This window comes from Leopardus geoffroyi, chromosome B2, assembly GCF_018350155.1.
Source record: "Leopardus geoffroyi isolate Oge1 chromosome B2, O.geoffroyi_Oge1_pat1.0, whole genome shotgun sequence".
Classification (NCBI taxonomy): Eukaryota; Metazoa; Chordata; class Mammalia; order Carnivora; family Felidae; genus Leopardus; species Leopardus geoffroyi.
This window is the reverse complement of record NC_059332.1, coordinates 6,104,399-6,128,253: the sequence shown is the minus strand read 5'-3', so window position 1 is coordinate 6,128,253 and position 23,855 is coordinate 6,104,399. Positions and strand designations below refer to the sequence as shown.

At 38.7% G+C, this 23,855-nt stretch overlaps 1 long non-coding RNA gene across 1 annotated transcript in view; it reads right to left on the bottom strand.

The window, feature by feature from the left end:
• Positions 1–6,248: 6,248 nt before the first annotated feature.
• LOC123607954 overlaps positions 6,249–23,855 on the bottom strand; it is a 309,936-nt gene continuing 292,329 nt past the window's right edge. The window contains exon 4 of the long non-coding RNA XR_006717002.1: positions 6,249–6,545. This is a non-coding gene — a long non-coding RNA (uncharacterized LOC123607954). The remainder of the gene's footprint in view (positions 6,546–23,855) is intronic.

Sequence of the window (23,855 nt, the reverse complement as noted above, 5' to 3'; positions counted from 1 at the left end):
AATCACTAAGAGAATCAAAAGGCAAGCCATAAAGAAAAATATTTGCAAAGGACTTAACTGATAAAGGACTGGTAGCCATAATATACAAAGAACTCTTCAAATAATAAGAAAATGAACAATCCAGTTTAAAAATGGGCAAAAAGTCTGGACACCTCACCAAAAAAGATATATGATGGAAAATAAGCATATGAAAAGATATTCACCATTATATGACATCAGGGGATTCTAAATTAAAGCAATGAGATACTGCTACATACCCATTAAAATGGCCAAAATCCAAAACACTGACAGCAGCAAATGTAGACAAAGATGAGGAAAGACAGGACCCCCACCCCCTCTGCCCCTTTCATTGCTGTCTGGAATGCCAAATGGCACAGCCACCTTGGAAGACAGTTTGACAATTTTTTATGAAAAGTCAACATACGTTTAGCATACAATCCAGCAATTTTCCTACTTGGTATTTATTCAAATGAATTGAAAACTTATGGCCACACAAAAACCTGCACACAACTGTGTATGGCAGCTCTACTCATAATTGCCAAAAGTTGGAAGACTTTAATCAGTGAATGGATAAGCAAACTGGGGTACATTCGTGAAATGGAATATTACTCAGTGATACGAAACAAAAACAAAAACAAACAAACAAAACAAGCCACAGAAAGAAAGGGAGGAAACTTAAAGGCACATTGCTACGTGAAAGAAGGCAATCTGGGGAAGCTTCATCCTGTATGATCGCCAACATATAACATTTTAACAAAGACAAAACTATGCAGACAGTAAAACAAAATCAGTGGTCACCAGGGCTTCTTAGAAAGGAGAAGAGGAATAAGCATAGGAGAAGGTAAAGGGGGATTTTAGGCTGGTGAAGTTATTCTGTCTGATACTGTCATGATAGATACACGCCATTACATATATTTGTCAAAACCTACAGAATGTACAATATTGAAAGAACCCTCGTATAAATGATGAACTGCAGTGAAAAACAACCTATCAGTATTCGCTCACCAATTACAATAAAGGTACCACCCAGATGTTAATTATAGGGGAAACTGTGGGTTGGGGTGATAGTGAGAAAGTATATAGGAACTCTCTGGCTCAATTGTTCTGTAAACCTAAAACTTCTAAAACATTTCCTATGGAAAGAAGGATCCAGAAAACATACTGTAAATAGTCTGTTGTTAACCTAGGAAAAAAACCACAGGGATTCTCTATCACCCAGCACCAAGGCTGTTGGGGTCCAAATGGGCCTCATAAATTAGTAGTGTATTGAGCCAGAATCGCGACCAATGGATGTGGTTGTAGCCTGGAGAAAACAAAGTGCAATTAAAAAGTTGGTTAGAAATAAGTGTAATCTAATCCTTGTTCTCTCCTCCTGGTGAATAAATTAAAGATAGGACCCTGAGAATTTGGTCATTGATTTACTTTTCAGATGACTGTTCAGTGTCCTAGTCGCAGGCCTTCCCTGGTATTTTCTTGCTCCCATTGAATTCTTTCCTAAGACAGTGGACAGATGCACCACAGCTGTTGCTGTATGTCAGGAAGCAGCTTTATAACTCTGTCTCCCAATGAAATAAATACAAACTGTAGGTTATAGAAGTTCCAGTGCTCACGTCGGCGGTATGCGCCGGGAATGTATAATGGCTACCACCTGATATATGCAGAGGGAAAGCAAGTACGAAAAATGTTCCATGCACCTCATGCCTTTCTGAAAAATGATAGCTTTCCCCCAAGACATATGGAAACAACTGCTTTCCTGAATGTGTAATGTCTCAGGGTACAGATGAAGCCAGTCGGCTTGACAGATAACAGCAAGAAGAGAAATATATGAACATTTCTCTTTGGGCCAAGAAGCAATAATGTGTCTTACTAGAGTTACTGCCTCTATTAAAACTAGATACAGGATATTAATTGTGTTACTACAGGAGATAGAAACAAGGACTGGAGCCGAGCTCCGAGACAGCATGGAAACTGTCACTTCCCAGTTCAGCCTTCCCTAATTAAGTCCCAATGGGGTCTCCCGTTCATTTCGGTAAGGCGCGCTTCTCAGGATAAATGATATTTAAACACACAGAAAAATCCCTGCATCCAAATTGGTCACCAATTCATACTCGTACTAGATGGCAGTGGCCTCCAGTTGTTACACACTCTCCCAGCGTCTACCAGTGAGCAGATGTGAGTTAGTGTGTTCCCTCTGCCTCTTCAGAGCAACCCCAGCTGTATTTTAAGTCCCAAGTCATCAAAGGCCAAGCCAGACCCATCCAAGGGCTAAACACCAGCAATATGGAACAACACAGAAAATTCGGTCCCAGAGGAGACAATCCCAGAGCAGGCATGGCGGCTGCCTGTTTACCATTTTTGTAGTTTTCAATTTCGCTAGTTTGAGGTGGCCAGGGGGAGGTAGGTGGGGGCAGTCTCTTTTCCTTGAAAATCTCCAGGCAAATCTGCTATCCTTCCCATGAGGACTGCAAGAATATTGAGAGAGAATATGCATGTTCACCTGGGGTTGGCTTCCCTGTGTGGCTGTGCCCCTTGCCCAGCTCTGTCTACCTGTGACTTGTATGTTTACTTTGCTCTGCTTCCTTCCAGGGTGAGCTCAGTCTTCTTCTTCAACCCCAGTGCTCAAAAAACACCTTTTAGTATTAATGTCTCTTTTCCCAGACTTTCTCTGATCTTTTGTTGTTGTTGTTGTTTTTAAATTCAAGCTAGTTAACATACAATGGAGTCTTGGCTTCAGGAGTAGAAACCAGTGATTCACGTCTTACATATGACCCCCAGTGCTCACCCCCAAAACTGTCCTCCTTAATGCCCATCACCCATTTAGCCCATCCCCCCATCAACCTCCCCTCCAGCAACCCTCAGCTTGTTCTCGTCTTTAAGAGTCTCTTATGGGGGGGAGGGGGGCGCCTGGGTGGCTCATTCGGTTACGTGCCCTACTTTGGCTCCGGTCATAATCTCATAGTTCATGAGCTCGAACACCACTTCAAGTCTGTGCTGACAGCTCAGAGCCTGGAGCCTGCTTTGGATTCTGTCTCCCTCTCTCTGTGCCCCTCCCTCCCTCCCTCACGCTCTGTCTCTCTCTCTCTCTCTCTCTCTCTCTCTCAAAAATAAATAAACATTAAAAAAAATTTTTTTAAATTAAAGAGTCTCTTCTGGGTTGAACTTATTAAATTTCCAAAGACAGAAAACCAAACAAAACTGTGTCTCCAACTGAAAGCCACAAAACCTAGTGAAACATATAATGGGCACTTATTTTGTACCTTTTATTTCCCCCAAATCTTAAGTTCCTAAATGCAGGCATTACATTTTTTCCCCAAATAAAATACATAGATATAGAATTGAAGTTGACTAAGTAGATTATAAAGAAAGGCCGCCAAGTCCAGCACAGGACAACCTACGAGGGTAGGATTAACTATGATGTATTATTGGGGCCATATGTGACTTGTGCAAGAGTGAATTGCTGATTTTGAAGGAAAAGTCGTATGCCCCATTCACCTGGCCATTTTCATTCCCCAGAGCCTTGTGTACTTCCCTGCCATACTATTAATAAAACAAGTGAGTCCTATGAGAACATCTATTTTTCTAAGCGATTATTCCATAGGGTGGTGTCCTAGGTTAATAAAGGCTCATTAACAATTGCTAGCAGAACCCCTCAAGCTTTTCCAAGAATTCATTTTACAATAATGGAAAGAACATCACAATTCCCACCCATATCCAATTTCAAGTGCCCTACAGCAAAGAATAAAAAGTTGGAAACACAAAAAGGTATACGCTATCTTTTCAATGTCAAAAGCACAATCATTCTGGGGGTCACTTTTAGTTACTGAACAACTAGTGTGGATTACAAGTGCATATTATGTTCTTCTTTGTCCTGTGGAACGCACAGCTCCATATCGAATCACATAGATTATGGGGACAACCCACTGCTTTTGCCCTGGACTTTCTAAATTTCCCACAAAAGTAGCCAGATATGTTTCCCAAAGTCTTCTAACACAAGCACGGTATGGTTGTTGTGCCACATTTCATTGTTGCTGTTTATTTCATGCAGGTACCATATTTGTTAGGGTGAATAAAATGCATAGCTGCTTGGCCTGTGTTTGAAACTTTCATTCAGGGAGACGCGTGCTGTCTCAGTAATTAAGAGGTACCCCGGTTATTAAGAACTCATTGATCTTCAAGAATTTTTTATCCCACAGGATCAGGTGAGACAGTAGAATGGAGAAAAAAATATGTTTTGTTTTTCCATTGGAAATGAAGTAAAAGCCATATGATATTGGGACTAGAATATGGATCTCTGTTTCATTCAGCTTCTGTTTTAACTCCAGAACTTATTACCTTAGAGTATGTTCTTTCATTTTGTTTAAAAAGATGTGTCTTCTAACAATGGTTCAGATATAAACGTTTCTCTTAAATATGCATTATAATTGGCAAAAAAGAAAGTCAGTATTTTTTTCCACCTTAGTTTCATCCGTATTAGAATAATAAAATCAGTCTGTATTCCCGTCCACTCCTTGTCACTTGCCTAATGCCCTTCACCCTCATGTGCCCTTTTGCCTTCTTTCCCATTTTATAGAATTTCTTTCTCTCCACCGATCGCTTTCCCCCCCATCTCCAACTCCCCTCCAAGATGCAAGGCCATCATATTGCTTTAAAGAATAAAATTTTCTTTCCTGGAGCATTGCACAACTGGAAGTCAAAGATTTCTTCACAGCAAGAACAAAGATTTTCATTTTGTAAAATACTTAGTCCTGAGTGACCCTCTTTCTTACCGAGTTGAGAATGTCAGCATCTTGCTGACGGCTCAAAGCCATGGAAGCCAGGCAGTGCAGTAGAAAGAAAACCTCACGATGTTTTCCTGTAGAATGTTTTTAATGAAATAATGGTCTTGGGAGAGGTGAGCCTGACAGCTCAAGAGACAGAGATATTCTGATTAGCCAAAGGGCGAGCAAAGTATGGGTCAGCAGTAGGACGCCACCCTGACGTCTGGCTTGGGGCAAATGGGCCCAGTGAAGCACGCGGTCCGTCTGTGGAGCCCAGGCAGCAAAGCACCCGATTAGGACCAGCTGTGAGGCCAGCCTCCTGACGGAGAGATGCTTCAACTCAAAGCCAAAGCAGCTCCCCAGCCCGCTGCCACAAAGTGCCACCAGGCCAAAAATCTCTGTGCTCCCACATCCCTAATCAGGCCCCAATCAAAGACACACCCAACAGCACATTACTTCCTTCTTTATCATCTCTTTGGCCCAACATCAATAATGAAACCACAATTCAGGTCTGCCCAGTGTGCTACTTGGATCAAGGGGGAAAAAAAAAAAAACCCAAAACAAGAAAAACCTTCTCATCTTTTTCTACTTCCTAGTTCAAATTTGGTGGCTGAAGGAAACCGTTTTCTCTAATGCAAGTACAAATGACTTTACAAAGACTATTAAGAAACCAAGCCCCGGTGGTTAGCAGTTCACACATGAGACCATAGTGCATGGAAAGTGATTTAATTTTTACAGAAAATGTATTAGAAGCCCTGCCTCTCATATTTCTACCTTCCATGAGATGTCACTGAGAAGTCAAACACAAGATCATCATATCCATACCCAGCCCGCATATCCATACCCAGCACCAGCTGCCACTTTTTCCAAACCGCACCAAATGTTGCATCACCGTTGTTTCCTTAGAGTCTAAGGTGTTGCTTTAGCATTCAATAACCAACGAGCATAGCTCATGTGGAAGAAATTCTGAGGCTGTGTCAGAATAACTTCCAGCAATAACTTCCGCATACATGAAAGTGATTGTGAACCACAAAAACACATCCCAATAAATCCACCATAAATGTATTCTTAAATTAACTGCCCCCTAGCTAGATGCCCCCAGAAAGGCTCCCGGCCACCCCAACACCAGCCAACATGAGGGCAAATGGGATGGAAGGGGGTTCAGAATGGAATACCATACTTTTTCAAATCGTATAGGAATACGTGACTGCGGTAAGTCCCCAAGGCACCTGTCAAGGCCATAGAAGGGTCTGAGACGTAAGAGATGGACCTAAGTTTAAGAGTCTTGATTTTATAGCAGATTTTTTCTGATTTTATAATATATTTGGAAGTTCTATACTAAGGTCATTCCAGAAATTTTAATCCAAATGTGACAGATCTGCTGACTTTTCTACTATGCCAAGCAGTCTTGTTGATAAGCACTCATTTCTCCTCTCAAAAATTGAAATTTGTGGAGACACTGATGCCAGGGCTCCAAAGAAAATGGATTTTTAGGGCCAATTCTGATCCTATCAGGGGGAACGTAGGAAGCATGCATCTTTACCACGTGGACAAAGCCAGACTGACCTGTAACCATGGCAACTAGATGGATCTTCCGGGGCATCTTGTGGGAAAGCCATGGGAGCGGACTCGAGGAAGTGTTGCCTGCCAATGGAAGTTTGTCAGAGTCTAAACGCCAGAAGTAGGCAGAAGTCCTCGAAGTCGGGCTGGCATCTGGGAGGTTTCAGAGGGCCTGGCAATGAGTTGTTGGTATCTGGGCAGCATAACATAGCATGGGACCAGGTGAGTCTACGAGGAGAATGAGAATTGGAAGCACAGAGTTAGAATCAGGAAACAGTGTGGCCTCTGGTCCCCAAAGAGTTTCCTCCCAAGACAAGGAGGAAGGACCCTGTGAACACAACTGGAATTAAAACATGAACATGGAACTCAGTTTTACTCCAAGTTCAGTCACCGGTTCCCTGTTTGAGCCCCTCATGTCTGCATCTCTGTCTTACAGGCCCACACAGTGTCCATCCAGTTTCCACATCTCCAAGGGACCTGGTTTCTGCTTTTCTTCTGTGAATTCATTCATTCATGAGTATGGATGGATGGATGGATGGATGGATGGATGGATGGATGGATTTATTTATTTATTATTTTTTTATTTTAGACAGAGGGAGAGTGAGTGCGGGAGAGGAGCAGAAGAAGAAAGAAAGAGAATGTTAAGCAGGCTGCACACTCAGTGGGGAGCTCCATCCGGGACACGGGGCTCCAGCCCACAATCCTGGGCTCATCACCTGAACCCAATTCAAGAGTCAGCCACTCAACCAACTGAGCCGCCCAGACAGCCGGATCTGTCTGGATGCATGTAAATGCTTGTTGTGTCAGGCTCTGTTCTAATTACAGAATCCCTAACACTTGGGATTCGTAATCCAGTGAATGCCCTAGAAATATGAATATGAATAAACTAAATGTCCTGCGAAGAAAATAACACTAATGGCAGAAGGTACATCCCCAGCGCAGGAGTCACTTTGTCTAGGGTGAGATCAGGAAAGATGTCTGTGAAGACGTGTAACATCCACTAAGTCCAGAGGAAGGAGAGGGGCGGCCACACAACGGTCTAGGGGAAGAGTGTGTCAGCAGAGATGACGAGGACAGCACCCTGGCGCTTGGCATGTTCAGGGATAAAAAGAAGATTTAACTACATGGTGAATGATGCACGAAGTGACAGGAGCAAAGTGTAGAGACGGAGGCTTGGCATCAAATTACCTAGAACTTCAGAGACCAAGTTAAGAAACAGGCAATTTATTTTAATTGTCTAGAAAGTCACTGAATGTTTTAAAGCAGGAAAGTGATGGAAACCTGTTTATCCTGCAAAGTGATTGCTCTAACTTCTGCTTGAAAAACATCAACATCCCTCCCGCTATTTCCCATGCCTGGGTGTTTCCCCTTGATTTCTGTTACAATCCTAGATAACCTCTTTTATCACCTCCTGATGAGCCCATTCAGCCCCTGGAGTCCAGTTCTCTCTGGCCTGGATTTTTTCCCATTACCAACCAGCTCCCGTTCTGATACTACTGAGAAATTTCTGGGTAGCCAGAGAGCAACTAGATGAAGAAGATCCAAGAGGGTACAGAGCCGGCTGGCACCTGTTGAGAATTTCAGTGAAACCAAATTTGTTGGGAGGGGAAAAGCAATCATTTCTTGTTTAGACTTCCAGATAAATGTGACATATGCAGAGATTATTATCTAATGCTAGAATGTGTATGTGGGGGGGTGGTGGCAATTACTGTCATTTATACCTTTTCTATTAAAAATAATCAAAATCTGGGGCGCCTGGGTAGCTCAGTCAGTTAAGCATCTGACTTCGGCTCAGGTCATGATCTCACGGTTCATGGGTTCAAGCCCCGAGTTGGGCTCTGCGCTGACAGCTCAGAGCCTGGAGCCTGCTTCGGATTCTGTGTCTCCCTCTCTCTCTGTTCCTCCCCTGCTTGCATTCTCTCTCTGTCTCTCTCTCAAAGATAAACATTAAAACATTTTTTAAAAACATCAAAATCTAATAAAATCCACAGAACACTGCAACTATAATGCACATAATTTATTTATTAATATAATTTTTTGTCAAATTGGCTTCCATACAACACCCAGTGCTCATCCCAAAAAGTGCCCTCCTCAATGCCCATCACCCATTTTCCCCTCTCCCCCACACCCCATCAACCCTCAGTTTTTTCTCTGTATTTAAGTCTCTTACGGTTTGCCTTCCCCCCTCTCTGTAACTATTTTTCCCCTTCCCTTCCCCCTTGGTCTTAAGTTTCCCGAGTTCCACACATGAGTGAAAACATGGTATCTGTCTCTGAATGACTTATTTCACTTAGCATAATACCCTCCAGTTCCATCCACATTGCTGCAAATGGCAGGATTTCATTCTTTCTCATTGCCAAGTAGTATTCCATTGTATATATAAACCACATCTTCTTTATCCATTCATCAGTTGGTAGACATTTAGACTCTTTCCATAATTTGGCTGTTGTTGAAAGTGCTGCTCTAAACATAGGGGTACATGGGCCCCTATGCATCAGCACTCCTGTACCCCTTGGGTAATAGGGTAGTTCTATTTTTAATTTTTTGAGGAACTTCCATACTGTTTTCCAGAGTGGCTGCACCAGTTTACATTCCCACCAATAGTTTAATGCACATGATTTAATATTCTTCAGTTCAAAGGATGTCTCAGAGTCTTGCAATGGCACATAGCTTTAATTATGAGTATCAGCGTCAACTGAAATAAGGCTGGGTTCATGGAATCTCATAGTGGTATAGTTTACTGTCTCAGAGATAGCAATACCACCAACAAAGCAAACAACTCCTAGATATCTGTGTCAATAAACTGAACTTTCCCAAACTTACTCTGCTGGGATTCATAGGATACCAAAAGCTCTGCTGATAACTGCAAGGGGGAAAAAATGAAACTCTTTTTTTTTTTTTCAACGTTTATTTATTTTTTTTGGGACAGAGAGAGACAGAGCATGAACGGGGGAGGGGCAGAGAGAGAGGGAGACACAGAATCGGAAACAGGCTCCAGGCTCTGAGCCATCCGCCCAGAGCCCGACGCGGGGCTCGAACTCACGGACCGCGAGATCGTGACCTGGCTGAAGTCGGACGCTTAACTGACTGCGCCACCCAGGCGCCCCAAAATGAAACTCTTTAGCCTGCAAATTTCATACAGAAATAAAGTATGTTCCGAAACTTTCAAATACCTAGAATTTAGGGGCTGTGCTGCTGGCACATGATTTAGTCTTAACAAGCTGCAAACTTCATAATGCAAAATAAAATATCACATTGCATATATGTTAAGAAGATGTAAAATCTGTTCAAGGTTGGCATACCCAGCTCCAGCCAACAAAAACCCAAAGCCAGATTAGAGGTGAAGGCTAAAAAGGCAAAAAGCTGTCTCCCTAAGGCTAGAGTGGAGTATTGGATTGAACAATATGTAGAAAGAATTGATGTTTTATACTCTCTGTACAGCAAGTTAATCCTATCAGGAATAAGTATTGATTTACATTTCACATCTAACTTTCTTAGCTTCTGTCAAATTTAATGAATGTTGATGCAGATATTGATTTCTCTAGCAAAAGGAAATTAACAGGACATTGTCCAATTTTGACCTTTACTTAATGAGCCATGTATACATCAAAAGCTTTTTAGAACATGTTGTTGATCAGCCACAGAGCTTCAAAAGCAGTCTTCTTTCTGCCCACCCCCCGCAAAATTTAAGACTTTTAATGATCTCCAAACTCATAATTACTATAGAGACAGGGCTCAACAGAAACTCGAAAGAGGGCACTCCCCTTGCCACAATGTAGGCAGTGAGAAATCTTCAGTGGCTTGCAGAATGTGGAAAATGGGATATGTCTACTTATAATTCAAATACCATCTTTTACAAGGCCCTGAGGGGAGTTTATTTAATAGCAATCCTGAATAAAACCTCTGGCTGTGTACCTTTATGTCTACAAATAAGTCCCAGCACATGTTTGTTTAAATCACTGCTACAGGAAAAAGCTTGATTTTAGTTTTGATGTCCTTTGGGGCAAAAATTTGGTTCTGGATCCTCAAAAAGAAATCACATGCATTGCTGTTGATGTGCTGCTTCTAATTATTATGTTTCTTTTTTCTGCAACGTGTGCTTTGTCTAGAGGATTGGGAAGCATGGAAATAATCAAATAAATATCTGGATCCTCTGAGTACATGCCCTTATAATCCAACGTGGGTACAGAACAAAAGAGTTGGGATCAAATGTTCCATTTAATGTCCTATCTTGCTAACATAAATTCCAAGGATTTCCTGTATTTTGTAGTATATTGTGGATTTTTATAGCAAATTACTCAAAAGCCATAGCTACTACTAAGTCTTGAATATAGTGTGTTATATAAACATAATGGCATTTGTTATAGCCCGAAGTGAAAATTATTGGTAGAAGACTACAAGGGGGTCCGTAATTTGGGTTGAATTAAATTCGGTTGAATAAATTCTGAAGGTCTTTGCAACTGTGTGCTTGACACTGCTCCTTGTTTAAATTATGGATTTCTCAGACTCAACAGGTCCAAGGGCAAATGGAATCTGGAGGCATTTTGAAGCTGGCCAAAGAGAAGAGAAATACAAAGTGGTAGGATAGGGACCGGACCCAAGAGAACTGGTCATACGTAGTGCAAGGTAATACCAAGAATCTTATAAATGGAAGGAGGCCAGTATCTGCTTCGTAGAAATGTTCAGATAAGTTATAAAAACGATTAAAATTATATATGGTTCTCAGATATACATCACCTGAAATGCTGTATATCTGTAAATTAAACTGTGCATGATCACATCCTTTCCTTAAATAATTCCATTCACTCACTGCATACATTAGTTTGAATCCCAAGCTATAGTAGAAAGCAGCCTACTGAGCCTTCTATAAATATTTCTGATTATGCTGTAACTCTGATTATACTAAGGAAAATACCAAGGAGACTGTAATTTTATTAGGCTCTGTCAAGTATTTTTTCCAATTTTTTTAGAACAAATCTAATACTTCTTTTTTAAAATATGATTTTTGGCAATAAATAAATAAATAAATAAATAAATAAATAAATAAATAAAGTAGATGTCACAGAAAACAGAATGGAGGAAATGGACAGCTTTTGCAAATTCATACGTCAAATAGATTCCTAAAATTCTATAAGAATATTCTTGTAAATAAAAAATTTACAATCAAGACTTTGACCCAATTTCAGGGTCAAATCCCATCTCTGTCCTCTCTCTCACATCCAGTACTTACTTTACTTAGCTGTGTAACAATAGTTGAGGTCAGTCATTCTTGACCAAGAAATTCCAGTCTGTATACTGAATAATATTAGATTGCATTACATTTCCTAAAAAGCAGATTAACAAATATCTTATACGGGTGAAAGAGATTAAGCAGTAGAAACAAATTATGAAATGAAGTTTTGGAACTTTAGAAGTTTTCCTTTAGAAGTCTTAAAAATAGGTTACAAAGTCATATGGGATGGTAGAATTGTGGTCTCTCCTGAAGCAGGGAATAGGCCATATAACTCCTTGAGATTCTGCCCAGTTCAGTGAGTCTATAATTTTATTTTTTAAATGTAGTAGCAATGTGTGAAGGCTCTTTAAGAGCTATGGGACTGGGAATGATCTTATTTTTATACTAATGATACACTGTAGTCACATGATGTTCTTTCCTCTCAGGATCTTGGAGAGCTTTCTTGACATTTTCTAATTAACTTTCCTTGCATTTCTCAGAAGCACGGATAAGGCACATGTTATTATCCACACGGTAGGCACAGCAAAGTTGAGTGCCTAGGGATAAAAAAAATGAGTGAACCTATACTTATAAAGCTTGAACACTCAAATTAACAAAAGACTTGCTGTGCTTTTAATAAGGCAGAATTTACGGAGAAGGTAGCTGCACAAAATCCTAGGTGTGTGACACGAAAAGAGAAAGACCATTTTCGGGGAGCACGGTGTAGAATTGTGTACATGGTGCTGGTTCACTACGTGTAGCAAAAGGATCTAAGAGCAACTATGATCTAAGAGCAACTGTAAGCAGCCTTCGGGGGAAAACCCAATCAAAACCAATGGATGGTTCAAGTTATGTATGGTATGAATTCTATTTACCTCAACCAGTAATTTTGTTGTATATAAAGCTGTCATTTCAGAAGTCCCAACAAAAGGCATTAAGGGGAAGTGAAAGCATGAAAAAGACACGAAGGAACATAAGGCTCAATTCTGGTGAACGGGGTCTATTTTTGTTTGGATATGCCACACATGGTAACTCAACTGATATACTTCATCCTCACAATCACCCTCATGTAGATGTATGTATTGAAGTTCAAATGGTCAGAGAATTCCTTGGGAGTTATGAGTATTTGTAGACAGAGAAGGTTTTTGTCCAGTTGTTTTTCTGTCTTCACAATCAAACATGAAAATTTCAAAGTTTGGAGACTGTCAGGAGGAGGGGCATGTACTCAGGGATGTACCATTAGGAAATCTGTGTTTGAGGTCTAGCCTAGCCTCCTCTTTAAAATTTGAGGTAAAAGTGACACACACACACAAAAATGTAAGACAACCAGAAAGTCTGCCTTTTCATTTAATTTTTTGTCTCCATTTTGAATTTATTTTTTCTTAAAGAAATGAAGAATGAAGCAAACCTGTGATTAAGGAGGAAGTATATAATAACTAGCTGAGAATTATTTGGGCTTAAATCCAATGAGATCACAAATCTTCTATCTAAAGTCTCAAGGGCCTGGGTTTTGTATCTGTATGGTGGTGAGGGAGGAAAGACACAAACACACACAGAAAAACTGAGACAGAAAGAAGATAGATAGATGACCATAGATAGATAGATAGATGGGGGGGGGGGGTAGAGAGAGAGAGAGAGAGATTGACAGACAGACATAGCTGTGAAGGAAGGAAGGTCTACTTCAAGTATGGCACAATAGATTCTATAAAACCAACCCTGCTGGGGAGCCCGTGTGGCTCAGTCAGTTAAGCATCCAACTCTTGATTTGGGCTCAGGCCATCATCTCACAGTTCATGAGTTCAAGTCCCACGTTGGGCTGTGTGCTGACAGCATGGAGCCTGCTTGGGATTCTCTCTCTCTCCCTCTCTCTCTCTGCCCCTCCCCTGCTTGTGCTCACTCTCTCTCAAAATAAATAAACTTAAAAAAAAAACCTTTCTGGAAATAACAACTATAAATTCTGGAAAAAAAGGAAAGCAACTCATGAAGATATCACATAGTGAACCAAAAGAGACAAAGACTCTCTTTGAGAAGGAACATTTGCGAGAAAAGAACTGTAGTGGGTAGAACTATATTTCTCAAAAGATATGTGCAAGTTCTAACCTCCATGCTTGCAAATGTGACCTTATTTGGAAATAGGGTGTTTGCAGATGTAATCAAGTTAAGATGAGGTCATATGGCATGACTAATTTCCTTAAGAAAGAGGGATATTTGGACATGAAAACACACAGGGAGAATAACATGTTGATGATGGAGACAGAAATTAGAGGAATGTGTCTACAAGCTAAGGGGCATCAAAGATTTCAGGCAACCATCAGCAGCTAGGAAAAGGCAAAGAGGGATACTCCCCTAAAGCTTGTAGAGAGAGCAAGGCCCCACTATCACCTAAATTTTGGACCTGCAGCCCAAAGAATAAGTTTATTTTTAAGACCCCCTGTTTAAGGTCATTTTGTTTGGCAGTACTAGAAAACTAACATCAGGATGATACTGTCTGAATTTCCCCATTTTACAGCTTTTATCCTGAGATTAGTCCCCAGGATTCAATGTGGGACAAATATAACTTTCAATAGAAAAACCTCAACATTACTGGACTGATAAATCAGAACAAAATTTGGGGCAACCACATCCCTTGGAATTGGAATTCCAGGAGGGCAGAGTCAGAGAAGGGAGCCTTGGATTCTGTATATGCACTCTCCCAAAATCTCTGGCTGACCTTTGTATGACACATGAAGGATTCAAATGCATGCATTATGCAAACAATCATCCCTGGCAAGACTAAAAGAACTGAACTGCAAGGAAAACAAAACAGAATTTTCAGTTTGAGTCAAGCCCACTTACCAGCCTCCAAAAAACAAACACAGAACTCTTTAGAGGAACATAACTGGCACAGAGTTTTGTGAGATGTCATTCACAATGTCCAGAATACAGTACAAAATGACTCAACATAATAAGAAATAGGAAAACATAAGCTGTTCTATACAGAAAAGACAATGAATAGAGACCAACTCTATTCATAAATGTTGGAATTAGCACATAAGCAGCTATTGTTAGTATGCTCAAGATTCTAAGAGAAAATCTGCTTGTACGGACAGAAAATCTAAGCAGAAAATTAGAAACTATTTAACAATGATCGAATGAAAATTATAGAACTAAGAAATATACTATTTAAAATAAAGAAATCCCATTGGTCTATGTGTCTGTTTTTGTGCCAATACCATGCTGTCTTGATGATTACAGCTTTGTAATAGAGCTAAAGTCTGGGATTGTGATGCCTCCCACTTTGGTCTTCTTCTTCAATATTACTTTGGCTATTCGGGGTCTTTTGTGGTTCCATACAAATTTTAGGATTGCTTGTTCTAGCTGTGAGAATAATGCTGGTGTGGTGCAATTTTGGTTGGGATTGCATTGAATGTGTAGATAGCTTTGGGTAGTATTGACATTAACAATATTTATTCTTCCAACCCATGAGCATGGGATGTTTTTCCATTTCTTTATATCTTCTTCAATTTGCTTCATAAGCTTTCTATAGTTTTCAGCATACAGATCTTTTACATCTTTGGTTAGGTTTATTCCTAGGTATTTTATGATTCTTGGTGCAATTGTAAATGGGATCAGTTTCTTTATTTGTCTTTCTGTTGCTTCATTATTAGTATATAAGAATGCAACAGAGTTCTGTACATTGATTTTATATCCTGTGACTTTGCTGAATTCATGTATCAGTTCTAGTAGACTTTTGGTGGAGTCTATCGGGTTTTCCATGTATAATAACACACAGACCAATGGAATAGAATAGAGTCTCCAGAATTGGACCCACAAAAGTATGGCCAACTAATCTTTGACAAAGCAGGAAAGAATATCCATTGGAAAAAAAAAAGACAGTCTCTTTAACAAATGGTGCTGGGAGAACTGGACAGCAACATGCAGAAGAATGAAACTAGACCACTGTCTTACACCATTCACAAAAATAAACTCTAAATGGATAAAGGACCTGAATGTGAGACAGGAAACCATCAAAACCCTAGAGGAGAAAGCAGGAAAAAACCTCTCTGACCTCAGTCGCAGCAATTTCTTACTTGACACATCCCCAAAGACAAGGGAATTAAAAGCAAAAATGAACTATTGGGATCTCATGAAGATAGAAACCTTCTGCACTGCAAAGGAAACAATCAACAAAACTAAAAGGCAACGAATGGAATGGGAAAAGATATTTGCAAATGGCATATCAGACAAAGGGCTAGTATCCAAAATCTATAAAGAACTCACCAAACTACACACCCGAAAAACAAATAATCCTGTGAAGAAATAGCAGAAAATATGAATAGACACTTCTCTAAAGAAGACATCCAGATGGCCAACAGGCACATGAAAAGATGCTCAACGTCACTCCTTATCAGGGAAATACAAATCAAAACCACACTCAGATACCACCTCACACCAGACAGAGTGGCTAAAATGAATAAATCAGGAGACTATCGATGCTGGAGAGGATGTGGAGAAACAGGAACCCTCTTGCACTGTTGGTGGGAATGCAAACTGGTGCAGCTGCTCTGGAAAACACTGTGGAGGTTCCTCAAAAAATTAAAAATAGATCTACCCTATGACCTAGCAATAGCACTGCTAGGAATTTACCCAAGGGATACAGGAGTGCTGACGCATAGGGGCACTTGTACCCCAATGTTTACAGCAGCCCTTTCAACAATAGCCAAATTATGGAAAGAGCCTAAATGCCCATCAACTGATGAATGGATAAAGAAATTGTGGTTTACATAACCAATGGAATACTACGTGGCAATGAGAAAGAATGAAATATGGCCTTTTGTAGCAACGTGGATGGAACTGGCGAGTGTTATGCTAAGTGAAAGAAGCCATACAGAGAAAGACAGATACCATATGTTTTCACTCTTATGTGGATCCTGAGAAACTTAACAGAAGACCATGGGGGGAGGGGAAGGAAAAAAAAAAGTTAGAGAGGGAGGGAGCCAAACCATAAAAGACTCTTAAAAACTGAGAATAAACTGAGGGTTGATGGGGGGTGGGAGGGAGGGGAGGGAGTGTGATGGGTATTGAGGAGGGCACCTGTTGGGATGAGCACTGGGTGCTGTATGGAAACCAATTTGACAATAACTTTCATATTAAAAAAATAAAGAAATCCCTGGATGTGATTAACAGCAGAAAGAGAGGACATAGGAAAGATCCCATTAAACCATTCAGTAGAAATTAAGGACATAAAGAAAAAAAGGCCAAAATTAGCAGCCCCTCAGAAACTTGTGAGATGATCCAAGATATCTACCAAAGATTTTAATTGTGGTGTCAGAAAAAAGGAGAGAAATAATGGAGGAAAAACTACATTAGAAGAAATAATGGCTGGAAATTTACCAAATTTAATGAAAGACACAATATTACAGATACAAAGTGACAGAGAGAGAGAGAGAGAGAGAGAAACCATAAGATACTCTTAACTATGCAGAATAAACTGAGGGTTGATGAGAAGGGGGAATTGGGCAGGGGGATGGGCTAGATGGGTGATGGGTATTAAGGGGTTGTATTCAGTGTAAGGAATCACTGAATTCTGTTTCTGAAACTAAATTACACTATATGTTAACTAACTGGGATTTATTTATTTATTTATTTATTCATTCATTCATTCATTCATTCATATTTTTATTTTTATTTTTGACTCATTTTTATTATTTCCTAAGGTAAAAACTTCCATTTATTTTTTACTTTTGTCGTTGTTACTGCTTTCCTTCTGCTTATTTGAATTCAATTGTTTTTGCTTTGCTTATCTCTAAAGAAATTACCTTAAGTAATTGTTTAAAATCCTTGTTTTTTCAAGTAAGCATTTAATCTTAAAATCTTCCCTCTAATCACTGCTTTAGTTATATTCCACAAATTTGAATATGTTTAATTGTCCTTTTGTTCAAAAATTTTCTATTTGTGTATGTGTGTGTGTGTGTATGTGCGTGTGTGTAGCCTATGGATTGTTTTGACATGTTTATGGTTATGCTCTTTAGTTTTATTTCTCTAGGGTCAGAAAACATATTTATATGATTTCAATCTTTTTCAACTTGTTAAATTTAATTTTATTTCCCACAAAATGAGACAACTTGGTAAATATTCCATTGTATTTAAAATGCATTTGTATTCAGCTATTGCTGGATAGAGTGTTTTATAAATGTTAAATAGGTCAAATTTGTTGACACTGTTTTCAAAGTTTGTATTTTTGCTGATTTTCTACCTACTTATTCAACCAATTACTGAGATAAGTTTGTTGAAATTTCTAACAATACTTGTGTATTTCTCTATTTCTTATTTCATTTTTGGTAGATTTTGCTCTGTGTGTTTTAAGGCACTTTTATTAGAGCATTTTGAATTATTATAACTTCTTGATATTGACTTCTTTATCATTAAATAATATACTTTATTAACCTTGGTGATTTTCCATCTTACTACATCTACTTTTTCTGATATTTTTAATATAGTGATTCCAGTTTTATTTATTTATTTATTTTTTGTAATTGCATGGTGTCCCAAGCCAATCCTCCATTGATACCACGAACTAAAAAATGTCACCTTATATGATAAAGACTTTATAGATGTAATTAAATTAAGAATCTTGAGAGAGAGATTATCCTGGATTATCTGAATCAGTCCTAAATGCAATCACATTTGTCCTTATGAGAGAGAGACAGAAGGAGATTTGACACAGAGAGAAGAGGTGAAGGCATTATAACCCAGAGGCAAGGATTACAGAGATACAGCCACAAATCAATAAATGCCATAAATTACCATAAGGTGAAAAAGCAGGGAACAAATTCTCCTCTAGGGCCCCTGGAGGCATGGTACTAGGCTGACACTGAACTTGGTGCAGGGATAATGACCTCAAACATGTGGCCTCCAGAACTATGAGAGAATAAATTTCTATTGTTTTAAGCCACCAAGTTTATGATAATTTTCTATAGCACCCACAGGAAGCTAACATACAAGGTCTGTCTTCTTTCATTTTACTTGTAACCTATCTATTTTTTTAAAAACTGTATTTAGGTAACATAGAGTAAGGTCTTTCCTTATTATTCATCTATTCCTGCTTTTCATTATGTTATTTAGGACATTTATATTTAATGTAATAACAAATACAGTTGGGTTAAATCTAGTAAATTCTGGTTTCCATTTGTCCCACTAACTCTATATCCTTGTTTCACTCTTCCGTTCCTTCTGTTGGACACAGCATTTTTATATTTCTATTTTTTCTCTGCTACTTATTTGTTATTCATTTTTACTATGGATTATTGTCTTTTTTAAACAATGGAAAATTAAAACAAATTATTTTATATTTACCTACATTTTTACTATTTCTAGTTTCACTTCAATTTATTGTGTACACCCAAACTTCATCTGGATATCATTCTCCTTCTATTGAATAACTTTTCTAAACATTTTTTGTAGGTTCAAGACTGATGACAATAAATCCTCTCAGCTTTAATTTCATTTTAATTATTTTATCCTAATTTATGAAACATATGTTATCTAGATATAGATTTAGAAGTTAATTTTTTTTTTAATTTTAGTAATGTCATTAAACTGATGTAAAATAGCACTTTGAGGGAAATTTTTAATTTTAAATGTATGATTTTACTTAGAAAAGGGAAAACTGAGGCAAGAATTAGTAAAAGTCATTTCAGGATCAGAAGGGTCTTTACTCATCTGATCTCCCATTTCCAGAGAGGAGACTCTACTCTGTGGAAACTTAAAAGGGGCTCCTAATAAACAATCTGAAACTGAGGTTAAAAGTAGGAAAAATTTGGCAGCAAGGGCCATTTATACTTTTTAGTGACTCTCCAAACAAACTTTAAATCCCATTTCTGGAATTTTAATACAATCAAAATATCTTATCTGTTTGATTTTTTTTAACATATTGTCTGGAGAGATGGGTCCTAGCTTTGTAAGATCTTTCCTACTCAAACATTTTATTAACTTATTGGGGAAAAAAATGATAACACATAGCTTGCTAATAATTTTTTTTAGCTTTTTTCAAAAATTTTAACATTCATGACATGATTTGATTATTACAAACTCTATATAAGAGGTTTAGATGATATTCCTTTTCCCTATGCACAGATAAGGAAACACAGACACAGAGATTACACAGCTAATAAGTGGCACCAATGGGACCCAGATATGCTTGTCACCACAACACTACAACACTGACTCAATTCTTTACCATAGCACTGTAACAGTTTGATGTCTAATTTTGGAACCCAAAGAGAATGATATCTAGTTGAAGAATCCTAGTAGCAGTAGTGTGTGTGTGTGTGTGTGTGTGTGTGTGTGTGTGTGTGCTGAACAAAAGAAATAATTGTTTAATAGACAGAATTTATACCCCAAGTGAATGTGGATCCACAAGTGTTATCTCAAATATCCTTCTTTCCATCTCATTGGCTCCACTGTGAAACGTATCTCAGATTTTATATTCAAGAATCTTCCATTGTAATCTCATAGATTCAAGTCCCAGGAATTTGAATAAGAGACAAGAGGTTAAACTCGGAAGTGGACCATCCCCCTCCTCCATTGCTAATATTTTTTTCAAAACTTAAGCCATTTTTGTAGATCAGGCAGTCCCTGAAAGTCCACAAACTCTTAAATATCTCAGTCTTTTACTTTAAATCCATCCCGTTATTAATATATCTGCAGCCTGCTAAACCCAAATACCCCTGAATTAAACCACAGGAGGTCAAGATATGCAGTATTCTGCCAAAGGCATTTTAAGTTTTTTTCCCCCATTTTTCCACAGGGTTTACGACTTTTAAAATAACAACTCCCCTTCTTTTTTTTTTCCTTTACCTATAAACAAGAAACTTACAGCAAAACACTTGAACAGAAGACGTTGTATTCAGCAGTGATTGAGTGTGGTTGGACTGGAAATATGGACTTTGCTGTTACAGTGTTTGTGTATTGAGTTCCTGGCAGGAGAATCCTGGCTTTAGAAAAAAAGAATTCCACCTATAGTGTATTTTTTTTTCAGGAATTATCAGTGCCAGGCATGGTTTTAGGTTACATTTTAACAGTGAGGTGGGGAGACATTGCCCCAGATGGTGGATGTAAAATGTGCCATAAATTTTAATGAAGCAAATAAGTCACTAATAACCCTACTGCTAACACTGCTATGTTTGGGGCCAACCTTAATAAAGGAAAATTAAAAAGGCACATGTAGCCCTTAAACAAGGGCCTAAGAAGCCTAATATGATTTACTAATTCAGCTATTCACACTCTGATTGCACAGCCCCTGGTCATCTGCTCAAGTACAGCTGCGTCATGTAAAATAAATAAATAAATAAATAAATAAATAAATAAATAAATAAATAAGTTTATTGACCACCAGATGTCCCAGCCTATAATGTGTGCTGGTAGATTTCAGGTCACTCAAAGTTCAGGCAGATTTCCTAAATATACATATGTTTTTGGTAGCAACGCTACCTTGGAAACCATACGTGTATCTTTTTTTTTCTTTTTTCCAGCCAGAGCCCAGAGATAACTGTGTTTCCTTGAAGTCGTGAGTTCTCTCAACCCATGGATTTGTTTTTGTGAAGCAAAGTCTAACAGATAGGTTACTAGTTAAGGATTCTGGAAAAAGGCATATGGGATTTTTCACCTCTCGTTAAAATCCTGGCAAAAGATTCCTGAGGCTAGGTACCATTAAGTCTTTACCAACCCAAACAATTAATTTGGACTTGATAACTGAGCAACATTTTCTAGTTGAGGTAACTGATATTCAAAGAGGTTATGTGACTCAGCCAACAACACAGAGAGCACAGGAAAGAACCAGTTATCAAATGGAGATAATGTAATGATGCACAAATGTAGAATACAGACTTAATGTACTAATACATGTGTGACCATTATATGCACACAAAGTAGCAAAATTTAAGGGATGAGACAGAAATGAAATGAATGATATTTTAAAAGTATCTGGCCAAGTTCGATAGCTTCACTCTTCTTAACAAAATCTCAAGGAAGAATATACAGTTAAGGCAAGGCTCATCATTAACCATGGATACACATCTCTGTTTCAAATAATCTTCTGAATAATATTAATTCTAGGGCACTGATTTCTCGTCAGATCTGATTATATCATTCCTTTCACCTCCTGAAGCAGTTGATGAAGAGCTCATATGAGGCAGACGTGTGTCAGCTCTGTCACCGACTGTTGGCTGCAATTACACGATCTGTATTATTTTTGACGCAGACCTACTCCTCAGGACTCTTTTTAAGCCACTTGCCCATTTCATAAGGATTTAGTTCAGTTGAAACAGGATAATCTCCTTTAAAATCTCAGCTAACCAGAGCATGCAAAGTACAATACATCTCGCAATTTTGAAAGCCAACACGTGCATGAGGACACCACTGACTGTCCCTCTGTGGGGTGGACACTTCCTCCTGATACCTCACCTACCTCTGGAACACATGGTGTGCTCGGCAGATGGGTGGAATGGGGGTTCCAGAGAAAATCGACCATATGTTGTAGACATTTCCCTTATTCCACACTATTTCTTGTTTTTAGATAAAAATAAATATACATAGAAGTTCTATTTTTTTCCTCATGCTCAACTTTAAAGATTAGCACCTTGGAACATATAAATTGTTTCAAAGCATTATCCACAGTCCTTAATATAATGTCCCATGCCTGAGGCTCCAATAAAATATTCTTGTTTGTCAACATGTTCCAGTTTCTCTCCCAAGATAATCCAAAGCTTCATGTGATGTTGAATTACATATTCCTGAACTACGTTTTACAGATCAGAAATCATATGCCTCCAGGAAAGTATGAGCAATATTATGGCTGACTTATAGAGATTTGGACCATTTATGTAATTTTTGTAGATGGATGGATATAGACTTTAAGATTTTGGTCGAATATAAGTAAAAGGAAAGTTCAATGCATAAATTGCATATTTTTGTATGTTTTTTTTTTCAATCCAAGTTTGAACTCAAAAAATTACACAATTATTGGTTATATACCAGGAGCCTCAACAGCATGTTTGTGTTTTAAGAAGGACAGTTTTAGCTCATATGATTTTTTTTTTATTCAAACTTGTTTATCTATTTAGATTGTTCTTCCTTTACTTTTGGTCCTATACAACAAAAAAGATGTAATTTCATCCACACAAGAGGGTGATCCAAACTGACGCTCTACCCCCATCTATCCATCCACAAGCTTGGAGACTCCAAAAGCCCCCTCCTACCAGTTAACTAGTAAGACTTAATACAAAAGAGAACCACATTCCCTTCACTTAGTGTCAGACATCAGATTCTTTCAGGGCTATATTGATTACATTAACCCTCTGGGTGGACAGGAAAAGAAAATTTCTATTCTTAGGTAATTATTGTGTCTATTTAGATCTTATTTTAAATTATTTACCATCTTTTCGCAGCCTCAACTGCCTCTCCAAACCTTTTTTCCCCTCCAACTTTTGAGATAATTTCACCCAAGCACCTATGTCCCAGGGTCCTTTCATTTCATAACTGTTTAAGAAGGAAATCCTTGGGGCGCCTAGGTGGCTCAGTCGGCTAAGTATCCGGACTTCAGCTCAGGTAGTGATCTCACGGTTCGTGGGTTCGAGCACATGCATCTGTGCTGACAGCTCAGAGCCTGGAGCCTGCTTGGGATTCTGTCTCTCCCTCTCTCTCTGCCCCTCCCCCACTAATGCTGTCTCTCTCTTTCTCTCTGTCTCTCTCAAAACTAAATAAACATTTAACAAATTTTAAAAAGTAAAATAAAATAAAAATGAAATCGTTATTTGTTTCTGTACCACATGCTGGTGAAAACCCAGAACAGACCACGCAGTTTTCTAAAATGTTTCAAAGAGTTATGCTGCATTTTCAATGTAAAAGTAATCTGTCGTGTAAAAGTCATTTCATAGGAATTCTTAACAAAATTAATCTTAAATCCAGGTGATCGAGGGGAGGCAGAAGACACGGTAAAGAGAAAGCTTTCTCACATGGAGATATGCAACTTTCAAGGCACTGTTTCAGTAACAAATGATCTAGCCTGTCATTTACTTGTCTTGCTCCCGGTCAGGAAAGCGAGGACTGTAATGCTTTTCAAATAAAATGGTACTGAAAATACAACCATCACAGAAGATCTCAGGAGAACTACCATTAGAAGCTTCAGGGCTGGAAGGTTTAAAATGTAGATATTTTTCTGAATTTGGAGCCAGGTGAAGACGGCCCTACAGAACTGGAGGGGAGGTCGCGCTCTGCCTTATTCATGGGGCTTTCCTCACACCTTCCCCCTAGACATGTTTAATTAGCCAGGGCCTGTTGTGTTTATT